Source organism: Schistocerca americana, chromosome 1 (genome assembly GCF_021461395.2).
Source record: "Schistocerca americana isolate TAMUIC-IGC-003095 chromosome 1, iqSchAmer2.1, whole genome shotgun sequence".
NCBI classification, from domain to species: Eukaryota; Metazoa; Arthropoda; class Insecta; order Orthoptera; family Acrididae; genus Schistocerca; species Schistocerca americana.
This window is the reverse complement of record NC_060119.1, coordinates 454,932,232-454,944,527: the sequence shown is the minus strand read 5'-3', so window position 1 is coordinate 454,944,527 and position 12,296 is coordinate 454,932,232.

Here is a 12,296-nt window from a genome sequence, read left to right as displayed (position 1 = left end):
GGCGGGACACTTGAGGCTCCCCGTCCAACGCCCCTAGCCCCATCCGAGCAGCAGCCGTCACACCACGGAGGGTAGTGGCAGTCTCTGTTGCACAAGAGCCGTAGTGCTACAAGAAACGTTAGCTGTGGCAGATGCACTCTGCCAGCGCACTAGTAGATTTAACCTCGTTATACTATTTCTGTCTCGAAAATTAATACCCTTTCTAACAATAAGGTGAGTACTGGTGACGTGCAACGACACACAAATGAGGATTAGTTACTGAGATTTAAGAGAAAAAAAAGAGAAAAGAAATTAAAGCAGCTATGTCAGTAGAAAAGAACTGAAGAGCATGTTATAGGGAGAACGCCACACTAATATGGTGAGCTTCCATTCACGGAAGGGTAATAGAGGATAGGGATGCTCACTGGTAAATTGCTGCAAGATCTGACGAGGCAAATCCAGTTTAAGTCCAACATCACTTTCACTTCCATACGTGTAATTTAGTTTTGAGTGCCAACTTCTCGTACAAAAGTGTCCGTGAGCTGTTCTGCGGTAACACCGGTTCCCATCAGATCACCTAAGTTAAGCGTTGTCGAGCTGGGCTAACACTTGGACGGGTGACAAACCGGTCTGCCGAGCGCTGTTGCCAAGCGTGGTGCACTCAGCCCTTGTGGGGCAAACTGAGGAGCTGCTTGATCGAGAAATAGCGGCTCCGTCCCGTAAAATGACATACGGCGGGAGAGCGGTGAGCTGACCACATGTACCTCCATATCCTCATCGGGTGACGCCTATGGTCTGAGGATGACACGGCGGCCGGTCGATACCGTTAGGCCTTCGAAGGTCAGTGTGGACGGAGTTTAGTTTTATTCGTTCTCATGAATTATAAGCTGGTCGATTTTAATTACGAGAGGAACATCTATAGAGTCGAGATCGGGAGTTCGTGTTGAAAATTTGTACATGAGCGTTACCCTAACGTTACTCTAGGTAACCGCGTTTCGCAGCAAAACTTTACCGTTTGTGGTGAATGGTGTAACAACGGTCAAAATCAGTTCCGCTTAGAGTTTAAACTCCACTTAACTAATTCAATTATCGCAACTTTGTTGTCATAAGTTCGGGAGATAGAATGACTGCACCAACAGAGAACAGTAAAGGAGTGAGAACATACATGCTTCAGATTTAGAAGATCTCGTTAGTAATCGTTTCAGGCAGGCAATGCCGGTGTTCAATATCGTCCTCAGTTCAGAGTAAACAATATATTCCATGTGAGTTATAAATGTAACACGAGATTCGAGCTTCACATAATTTATTTTCGTGTAGTGAGTTGGAATAGTAGAGCAATCGAAGAAGAGAGAGTGGTAAGGTACCAGATCACAAAAACGTAACACATCACACAGAAAAGACAATATTTAATAAAAAATTTACATTTTGTCTTTTCCTTTTAACCTTATAAACTTAAAAAAATTCAATTAAATGTAATAAAACAAACGCAAAATTTAATAAATGAAAATTGAGAAACTTTCAGTTGTGCTTTGGAAGAAATACATAGCGTGGACCTTCTATCAAAACAAATTCAAATTAATCAGAATGAAGTCCACGCCTTACGAGTGCACACCAGGAACGTTACAGTTAACACATGTTCCATATTGAAAGGCACATTAGAAGTCAATATATCAGCTGAGACCAATAAGCCCATCGGACGAAAAGAAAAAATGGTTCAAAAATGGCTCTGAGCACTATGGGACTCAACGTCTAAGATCATCAGTCCCCTAGAACTTAGAACTACTTAAACCTAACTAACCTAAGGACAGCACACAACACCCATGCCCGAGGTAGGATTCGAACCTGCGACCGGGGCGGCCGCGCGGTTCCAGACTGTAGCGCCTTTAACCGCTTGGCCACCACGGCCGGCAGAAAAAATGGACCATTTTAAAATATAAGCTCAGCTAAACCAAGGAAATATTACTTAAACTCTTCAGATACAATGGAAACGACTCAGGTAGTTCGCATACAGCAAGCTGTTAAATTAAGCCTAAGTAGTATATTAAATCACACAAGGGCAGCAAGAATACTGATAAATTAAAAACTACGATCATACCTGCTAAACAAATTGACTATACTATGAACAGCCAGAAATCTTGAGTAATGTAGGTTATGCGCCAGTGAACCTCGTAACTTAAACATAAATAAAGAAAATATGACAATCCCGACGACCCAGTCGACAGCTCCAAACGTCCGTACTATCGATACACTACTGTGTTCACCAAGCAAGTCCAGCGGTCGTCAGCGCATACGACCGAGTAATTTCACTCTGGCCGTGATTTCCGTAGCCATAATTAGCAGATTAAGTTCTAGGGCCGTCATTCACGAAATCCGAGTGACATGCCTTGATAGACTACCGCTAACCACTCACTCGAGATAATATCCGATTCCAGCTATTGTTCGTAGCATCCATATCCCACAACGTTGCCAGCACTATGCCTCGGATGAGCATCTCCCAACTATAAGTAGTAAAAGACTGAGAGCGAGCTGAATGCGGGCAGCCCACACGTATCAACACCCAACTGTTGCGAACCGCTTATTAGCAGTGGGAGTACGTGCACGCACGCCTCTATCCCGTCTTCCAGTCACTTGGCAGCGACGACGTACATGGCTAAACTGGTTGCGTCAGTTAGAAGACGAAATGACGCGCCGTGCTTTCACCGATGAAAGTAGATTCTGCCCTTGTTCGCCTTTGGAGTTTCTGGAGGGGACTCTAAACAGCACTCGGTACATTCAGAATATTATTGGACCCGCTCTTTTGCCTTTCCTGCAACACGAAGGTGATGCTCGCCCACACACAGCCCGTGAAATTCAGTGGGTTCTACAAGACGTGCAGCAACTTCCCTGGCCAGCATAATGTCCAGACTGGTCTCCAATCGAGCACGTGTTGGATGTGATTGGACAAAAAGTGACTCGTGTAACTCGTCAACCAAGAACGTTTACAGAACTACGCATATACAGGTCGAGCAGGCATGGAATAACTAATTCCAAGACAGTATTCGCCACCTGTACGACCGATCAGATGATAGAATCGGTGACTTCATTGCCGCCTGTGGAAGGTACACATGTACTAATATGGGTCGGTACCTGCTCCTCAGAACCGCTCGTGCTATTGATCTATAAATTTGACCATCATGCGATAATTTTATGTACTCCATATGCACTGTCGCAACAATAAATATTAAGTTAACTGGGAAAGCCTAAAGGGTCGTATTAATATTTCCCGCAATGTATTTATTCAAGATGGAAGTAATTACACTGGAACCTCCAAAAATATGATTCATGGAAGTACTTAAAAACTGTTTTTGTCACTCTAATCTCGCCTAACTGAAACAGTTACCTTGTACAGAAGAATTTATGGAAGTTCTCGTGGGAAGTGGAGACCGATGTGGATGGTAAACTTTCTGCTCTTCGTAATGATGGGTTGTTCTAAAACTCTAGTTAGAGAAGAAAGAGATCATGTCAAGGGAGATATGACCAGGGTTTCCTAGCCTCAGAAATTGGTTGATATCTCGCAGGCTCTTGTTCTGAGCTGCGCGGGGTAGCCGCGCGGTATAAGACGTGTTGTCGCAATCCGCACAGCTCCCCCCGTCGGAGATTCGAGTACTCCATAGTGCATGGGTGTGTGTGTTGTCCTTAGCCTAAGGCAGTTTAAGTTAGATTAAGTAGCGTGTAAGTTTAGGGACTGATGACCTAAGCGGTATGGTCCCAAAGACCTTACCACAAATTTACAATTTTTTTTTTTTTTGCTCTTGTTCTGGAACATTAATTGAACCAAATTGTCAACATAAAATTTGGTACTGGCTGGTCACCTGCTTCTAATTGCTTTCGATAGTTTTTGCTCTCTGATCTTACAAATTCACTCACTCCGGAAACTAAGAGTTCTCCTTTAAACACATTCATTAGTCATTAAATGACCTAGTTATTAACTATCTTTGTGTGTTTGTACACATCTGGATACATGAGCAACTGAATACAAATCTCAGTAATACAATGAAATACGCAGAAGCAGCGGGATGATGCAGAACAATACATTGGGTAATTAATTGTAAAATGAGAATGTCGGCGATGTAAACGATGATTCCAAGTAATTGTAACCATCGTAGAAGAAACCAGTGAAAAATATTCAGCGAGTGCCGTAATCGTGAATATCGAAAAACGGAGGTTTAAAACTCTGTCGTCGCTCACTTTTTAGCTCCCCCTCATTCTTCAGAGAAGGGTCGCACCCTAGTGTCTCATTTACCGCCCCTGTTCGTCCAGGGAAGCGTCGTTATTTCCCCCCAAGGTCTTCTCAGAGTCTTGAACGTCCCTCCTCTCTCGAAGCTTTGCCGCAGGGCTTGTCCTATTTGCGTGAAGCACGTTGGCGAGAAATCAGACAATGCTGCCTAAAAGAGACCCCTAGAAGTGCTTCCTCTGTTGTAATACTACTACCGATTAAGGGTCCCTTGTGCCTCTCCGTAGTCCTTAGAAACTGCTTTCTAATGGTCTCGCCAACGCAATCAAAAATAGCTAAGAAACCGCCTTTCATCCAGCCACTTCCTCCTTTGCTTAATTCACTATTCCGTTTTTTCCTTCTGCAGAACATGAACGCTTAATCGTGCAAGGAAACCTCTGCCTAAATGAATTGGTTATATATATGTGAATAGTAAGTCTTTATTTTCTAAGTCAGTGTACTTCATATCGAAGGTACTTTCGCGACTAGACACGTTGGGATAAATAGGTCAAGCAGCGCTAGGCAGTTCTAGAAACAAAACTAACCTTTAAAGCGAAATTTCCACTGCTGATGCCTTAGGTACGCGAAATGTACAAAGTTTCGGTCGCCTACAAGTTATAATTCAATTTTTATGTGTTTTTACGTTTCTTACTTCGAGACATTTGGTTTCTTTGCATCCTGGATGTCCAGGTATTTCCCAGGTGACAACGCCATGTAATTCGTTTTCTACTTCCATATACGTGAGGTCATGATGATCACTCCATTGGCAAGAGATTCCGGAATACTCCCTCATTCTGATCTCGGGGAGGGGACTGCCGAAAGAGAGGTGACCATGAGAATAAGATTGAATAACCAGCGAAAGGATAACGTTATTCGGGTCTAGGCGTGTAATGTTACAAGCGTGAACGTGGTAGGAAACTAGAAAATCTGAAAAGGGAAACGCAAAGGCTCGTTCTAGATATAGAGAGGTTAGCGAAGTGAAATGGAAGGATGTCAAGGATTACTGGTCGGAAGAGTATAGGGTAATACCAGCAGCAGAAAATAATATAACGGGAGTACCATTCGTTATGAATAGGAAGTTGTGGCAGAGAGTGTGTTACTCTGACCAATTCAGTGGTAGGGTTGTTCTTATCGGAAACGAAAGCTAACCGACATCGAGAACGATTGTTCAGGTATACATGCTGACACCGCAAGCTGACGATCAAGAGATAGAGGAAGTATATGTGGATATAGAAAGGGTAAAACAGTACGTAAAGGGAGATGGAAATCTGTTAGTCATGAGGGGCTGGAATGCAGTTGTAAGGGAACGAGTAGCACAAAACGTTGCAGGAGAATATGGATTCGGACAATGAATGAGATGGGAGGAAGGCTAATTGAGCTATGTAACAAACTTCAGCTAGTAACAGTGAACACGCTGTTCAAGATCACAAGAAAAGGAAGTATACTTGGAAAAGGCCAGGTGATGTGGGAAAATATCCGTTACATTACATCGTGGTCAGACGGAAGTCCGGAATCAGGTACCTGTACCCAGGAACAGATATAGGTTCAGATCACAATGTAGTAATGGTGCTCAGCAGCAGTACAGTTGAAGAGGAGTGCACATCTCTCGCAAGGGCAATCACAGAAGCTGGAAAGAATATTTTAGGTGCAAAGAAGGTAACTGTGAAGAATGGATGATAACAGAAGAACTACTCCAGTTGAGATATCAAAGAAGAAAGTACAAAAATTTTAGGAAGATTTAGGAATACACAAATTCAGGTCGATAAGAGAATGAAATAAATAGGAAGTGCAAGAAACCAAAGACGAAATAGCTGCAGGAAATATGTAAAGAAATCGAAAAGAAACGATTGTCGGAAGGACTGACTCAAAACATAGGAAAGTTAGAAAAATTTCCTGTGAAATTAAAGGCAAGAGTGCTAATATTAAATAATGCAGAAGGGATATAAAAACAAACAATCAGAATTTCTAAGATCATTGGGTAGCAACAAAACGACTATTCACGTTGGTGTGTAGAATATGTCTCTGGTTACATACAATTTGAGTTTCGGAGAAATATCGTCCACACAGTTCCGGAGACTGCAAGAGCTGACAAGTGCGAGAATTATCGCATAATCACCTTAACAGCTCAAGCTTCCAAGTTGCTCCCATGAATAATATATAGATGAATGGAAAAGAAAATTGAGGATGTGTTAGACGACGATCAGTTTAACTTTAGGACACGCGAGAGGCAATTATGACGTTGCAGTTGACAATGGAAGCAATCTTAAAATAAAAATAAGACGCTTTCATAGGATTTGCAAACCTGGAAAAAGCGTTCGACAATGTAAAATGGTGCAGGATGTTCGAAATTCAGAGAAAAATAGAGGTAAGCTATAGGGAAAGACGGGCAGTATACAGTACGTACAAGGGCAGAGAGGGAATATTAAGAGAGGGCGAGCAAGAACAAACTCTGATTAAAAATGGTGTAAGACAGGGATGCAGTCTTTCGTCCCTACTGTTCAATCTGTACATCGAAGAAGCAATTATGGAAATAAAAGAAAGGTTCAGGAGTGGAATTAACATTCCAGGTGAAAGTATTTCGGTGCTACTATTCGCTGATGACACTGCTATCCTACGTGAAAGTGAAGAAGAACTGCATGATCTGCTTAACAGAATGAACAGTCTAACGTGTATAGAATGTTGATTGAAAGTATATCGGAGAAAGACGAAAGTAGTGACAAGTAGCAGAAATGAGAACAGCGAGAAGTTTAAGGACACAGGGTACTTTTCTCGCTCAGTATTATGTAAAAATCAACACTTATTTCTTTCAGGTACTGTTTCAAATGTATATGTTTTACTGATTTTTAGTTGACATCAAGAAATGCAGCACAATTTCTAAACAAATTAGAAGTATTTTGAATATTTTTGAACCTGATTAGGGTTATTAAAAATTACAAAGTAATTGGTGTAATTATTTTACAAATTTTTCCTCAAATTGAGGTACCATTTAATCTAATGTTATGCATTTGAAGCAGACCAGATTTTTACCAGATATGGTGGCTGAGGTACTAGATCTATTTAATTCCACCTATTATGTATATCAAAAGGATAAAAAATATCACATCTTTCGTTTTAATTTTTATAATTTTTTCCTAATAAAATTATTTTTTTCTATAATTTTGTTGATTCTGCAATAAAACTTAGCTCCACGACATAATTATGGGCTATTGCAAGTTAGAGAAAAAAACTTAGAGCAATGCTTTATAAACCTTAGGAAATATTTGGAACTGAATTCTGAAAAATACAACTTGCGGGAAATTGCGAATGAACACGAGTCCAATTAAACTGTGCCTCAGAACATTCCTGAAGCAAAATCTTCATTTTGCAGGATTTCTTCGTCTTCAAGCTTCCTCTTTGCATTCCTTTCAACACTTCTTGCTTCCTTGGTAACTTGAAGACCGTATCTTTCAGCTTCATACACCTGTTGCCTGTCACATGAATTCAATTGATCTTCCATATTAGAGCCACATTTTATGCCAAAATTTCTCAGGACTTCCAACCTTCCTATCACTCCATCGTTGAAATATATCACTGCATATAATACAACAACGTTTCATGTATTTAGTTCTACAAAAACATTCTTGGGTAATCTTTCCCTTATGCAATGGCTGAAACTTTCATTTGTATTCTGAGTGCCCCCATGAAGACATTTAATAAGCAAACCAGGGTCACTCAGGTCTCTAAAAATTGTTTTATTTCATTAATAATAGGCTCAGGAAGAGAATGCTTATGATGGTATATCTGACCACTTTCTTTTGCTTTTTGGTAACCACGCCAAGAATCTGCTCATTCAGGGCAAAGTCCTTGAACAGGGTGGTTATCTGTGGACAACTTACGAAAGTATGTGTCCCATACAACTTTTCTCGTTGCTGTAGTATCATTCAGAGGTTCAGTTCGTCTAATGGTCAGTCTATAATAACTCTTAAGTAGGTCTATTTCAGTTTCTGTCAATCTGCCTCGGCCAGGCCGAGATTTTCCATCAGATAGCAACTTTCCGTTCATTTCTCTTCGTAGCTTCCTCAATCTAGCACCCATCCTCTTCTGCACATGTCCAAAAGACTCCACTTTTGTTACCAGTGCTTGACCATAAACATTGAACTCATTAATTTTATTGAAAGCTTTAGAGTCCCCTTCTCTCAGGTACTTCGTATATTTAACGTTATAAACAGGCACCGACCTCTGAAATATTTTTAGAGCTCCATCACACTCGATACCTCCACTGTAACCATCATAATTCTTAGAACACTGATGTACAATATGTCCTTTAGTGTTACCACAGGAGGTGTGGCAGTGCTTAGATAAGCACTCAACATCAATAACTTTTGCATTTTCTAGAGAAGTAGCACTTACAACACAATTCAAGGAACGATGTCCTCGACATTGCCATGTCTCATCAAGTGCAACAGCCATGTCCCTGGTTCCACTAATATTTACAGTTTCTTCTACTGCACGTATCATAGATGCTGTAGACACAACCGTCAACGCATCTAAAAGTATTTTTGTGTACTATCTGAACCTACTGGAAGGAGGAGGAAGGTCCATCAAACCACAAAACGTTTGAGCAGCCTTTTTTCCTTTTCCTATTTCACGCATTGCATACACTATCTGGAAATTCACATCCTGGGAATTATGCACAATGTTCGAAGTCATTTTCGAGGTATATTTATTACAGGATCTACACAGAACAATTAATTTTTACGCTAAACCCTTCCTGCTACTTTGTTGTTTAGTTACTTCCAGACAGCCTACACCATCACATTGTTCACATTACGCCACTTCCCTTATCAAAGAAAATAAGATGTCCACATCAACAACAACAAATCCACTACAAACAGCGTCATTGTTAACACAAAAATTTATATCACCAGGAGGCGGACCGTGTGGGAATTTCTTCCCTGAAGAACTGATACATAGGTTACTTTCAACAGTGTGACTTGCTTTGTTTGTAAACTGATTACATGGAATTTCCTTTTACTGAATTTCTTTATGCGTTGCATTGTTAGTATTTATTGCACACTAAATGATATGTACTTCCACAAATGTATGTAGCACTTGGGCAACAAATATTCAGTAACACATGAACAAACTGCTTCAGCGAAACAAAAGTAAATACTACCAAAGATAGTCGGTTACAGACACTAGAAACCTGCACTGTTACCAACATATACAATTACCAACATATACGTCTAATCGCTGGAAACCGAAAGTTCAGAGTTCATTTCGAAAGAGACTGGTTTTCGTAACAGAATTAGAGGGGGCGTGGTGGTATACATGACCGTACCTTTAAAGTTTGTTATATACAGGTCCTTTTTTTTATTTTAAACTCTATAATGTATATATCAATGTAATCAGGAAAGACTATAGAATTTAATAAATTCATAAAAAATTCGTCTTTTCAACCATTTATAAGTACCCTGTATCCTTAATATGAAGTCTGAGGGTCACGAAGTGGATGAAGTAAGGAGTTCTGCTACATAGACAGCAAAACAACCGATGATGGACCGAGCAAGGAGGATATCAAAAGCGGGCTAGCAATGTCAGAATGGTCATTCCTGACCAAGGGAGGTCCAATAGTATCAACCATAGGTCTTTATTTGAGGGACGAATTTCTGAGAATGTACTTTTGAGCACAGCATTGTACGGTAGTGAAACATCATGGAGTATGGGATAACCGTAACAGAAGAGAATTGAAGCATTTGAGATGTGGTGCTACAAACGAATGTTGAGAATGAGGTGGACTGGTAAGATAATGGGTGAGGAGGTTCTGGGCAGAATCGCTGAGGGAAGGAGTATGTAGAAATCAATGAGAAGGAGAGGGGACAGGATGGCAGGACATCTATTAAGACTTCAGGAAATGATTTTCAGAGTAATAGAGGGAACTGTAGAGGGAAAAAGCTGTAGAGAAAGACAGAGATTGCAATCCATCCAGCGAATAATTGTGAACACGAGAGAAATTCGTGGCGGGCCTCATGAAAACATTGAGAAGGATAATGACTGAAAATGAAAAATGTAAGGAATGTCGTCATTTTTCAAGCTGTTACGGCGGATACGTTGCTCAGTTATCTTTCACTGTTGAAGCAACGTCGACATTAATATCGGCATCTACAATTTAGAAGGTACCCGCGGAGCCAACGACCAAGAAAACACTATTGCGCTCTTTCATTTCTTGACACATTGTGGATGAAGCAAATATGCTTCCCTTGTGACAGATAAAAGAACGTGTCATATCGGCACATATGCTACAGACACGCTAATGACTGATAGCGAAGGCATCAACTATGAAATCGTACCATTTGGCCCTGTGGCGTCAGTACACATGGAATTTGAGTCGATTCGAAAAAAGTAACGCGACAGACTTGTCACTGCATTGCAAAAGAAAGTTATATTTGTTTGATTTGCTAGATTACTGTTTGTGTATGGATGAGGTTGAGAGGGTGAGCAATAATATTCGGGACATCAAAAAGTTCTCATATATTTTTTCACAGTCTCTGGATGGGTATCCTTTACGCTGTTGTGTTGAAAAAGAGTAACGTCATTGTGGGATATTAGGGCAGATGGACAAGAAAACGGAAAACCAATATCAAGAGTGAGTCGTACACTGCAGTCTGAAAAAAATTGAAGCACTCATTAGGAACGATAACAGGACGTGTACAGCAGAGAACCGTAAAATGTGATTTAAATGGCAGTGAGATGGCGTGCACGTGAGCCAAACAGTACCCTCTCTTATACGACCGAACTGTCAGTGTTAAGCAGAGCCTTCATACAAAGTGTAAACGTGTAAGGAAGGGCCACTATGCCTAGCCGACATTACAGCTTGGAATATCGGCATGTGAGTTCGTTCGAACAGGGCAGATTAATTGGTCTCCGGGAGGCGGTTGGTACAGGGCACGCAACTTGAACAGTGAGACGAATATGGAACCAGTGGAGAGAAGAGGACCGCACACAGCGTCGACAGGGTACTGGGCGACACGATGTAACCACAGTACGAAATGACCGCAGTCTTGTCCGCTTGACGGTAACGGTCAGAACAGTTTCGTCCGTAGTGTTGGTGCGACTTCGGAGCACCGCAACGGGAGTGGACATGTCTGCTCCGACGGTTCGACGCCGTCTTCAGCTAAATGGACTGGTGGCATGCACGCCTCAGCGTCTGTTTCCATGGACCAGAACCCTGTAACGCTGCAGATTGCAAATGTGCACTTGAACTCCGACACTGGTGCGCTGAGTGGTGTAATTCAGTGTTTTCGGGTTGGGGACATACACAATTGGGCTGATTGTATTGTTGAACGGCATAGCGAACAAACGCACAATGTGGTGGTCTGGGGCGCAATTGCTTATAACACACCATCTCGCATCCTACATCTTGAGGGCAACTTGGCCGGCCGGGGTGGCCGAGCGGTTCTACTCGTTACAGTCTGGAACCGCCCGACCACTACGGTCGCAGGTTCGAATCCTGCCTCGGGCTGGATGTGTGTGATGTCCTTAGGTTAGTTAGGTTTAAGTAGTTCTAAGTTCTAGGGGACTGATGACCATAGAAGTTAAGTCCCATAGTGCTCAGAGCCATTTGAACCATATTGAGGGCAACCTGAACAGCTACCGGTATGTCCCGGAAGTTTTACAGCCCAAGGTGCTGATCCTCCAGCAAGCCAATCCATATGCCATGTTTCAACAGGACACCGCCCGGCCACATGTGGCGAGGGAAGAGCAAGTTTTCTTCGAAGAACGACGGTGCCACAGTTTCCCTAGCCTGCGATTCCACCTGACGTGTCACCCGTCGAAACATATCTCGGATAGAATCGGTAGGCAACGTGTTCGTTTAGGTCCTCCAGCACCGACAGTTGATGCTTTGTGGTCGCGCCTGCAATCCGCGTGGCAGAGTATCTCCCAACAGCAGATTCAGGCGGTCTTTGATTCCGTACCACAACGTCCAGCGGCTGTGACTGCAGCGTGTTGTGCCGCACCTCCGTATTGAAGGTTCACATTCACAGTGCATTTGTGCAGTTTCATGTCCCTAATCTGTGGTATAAAG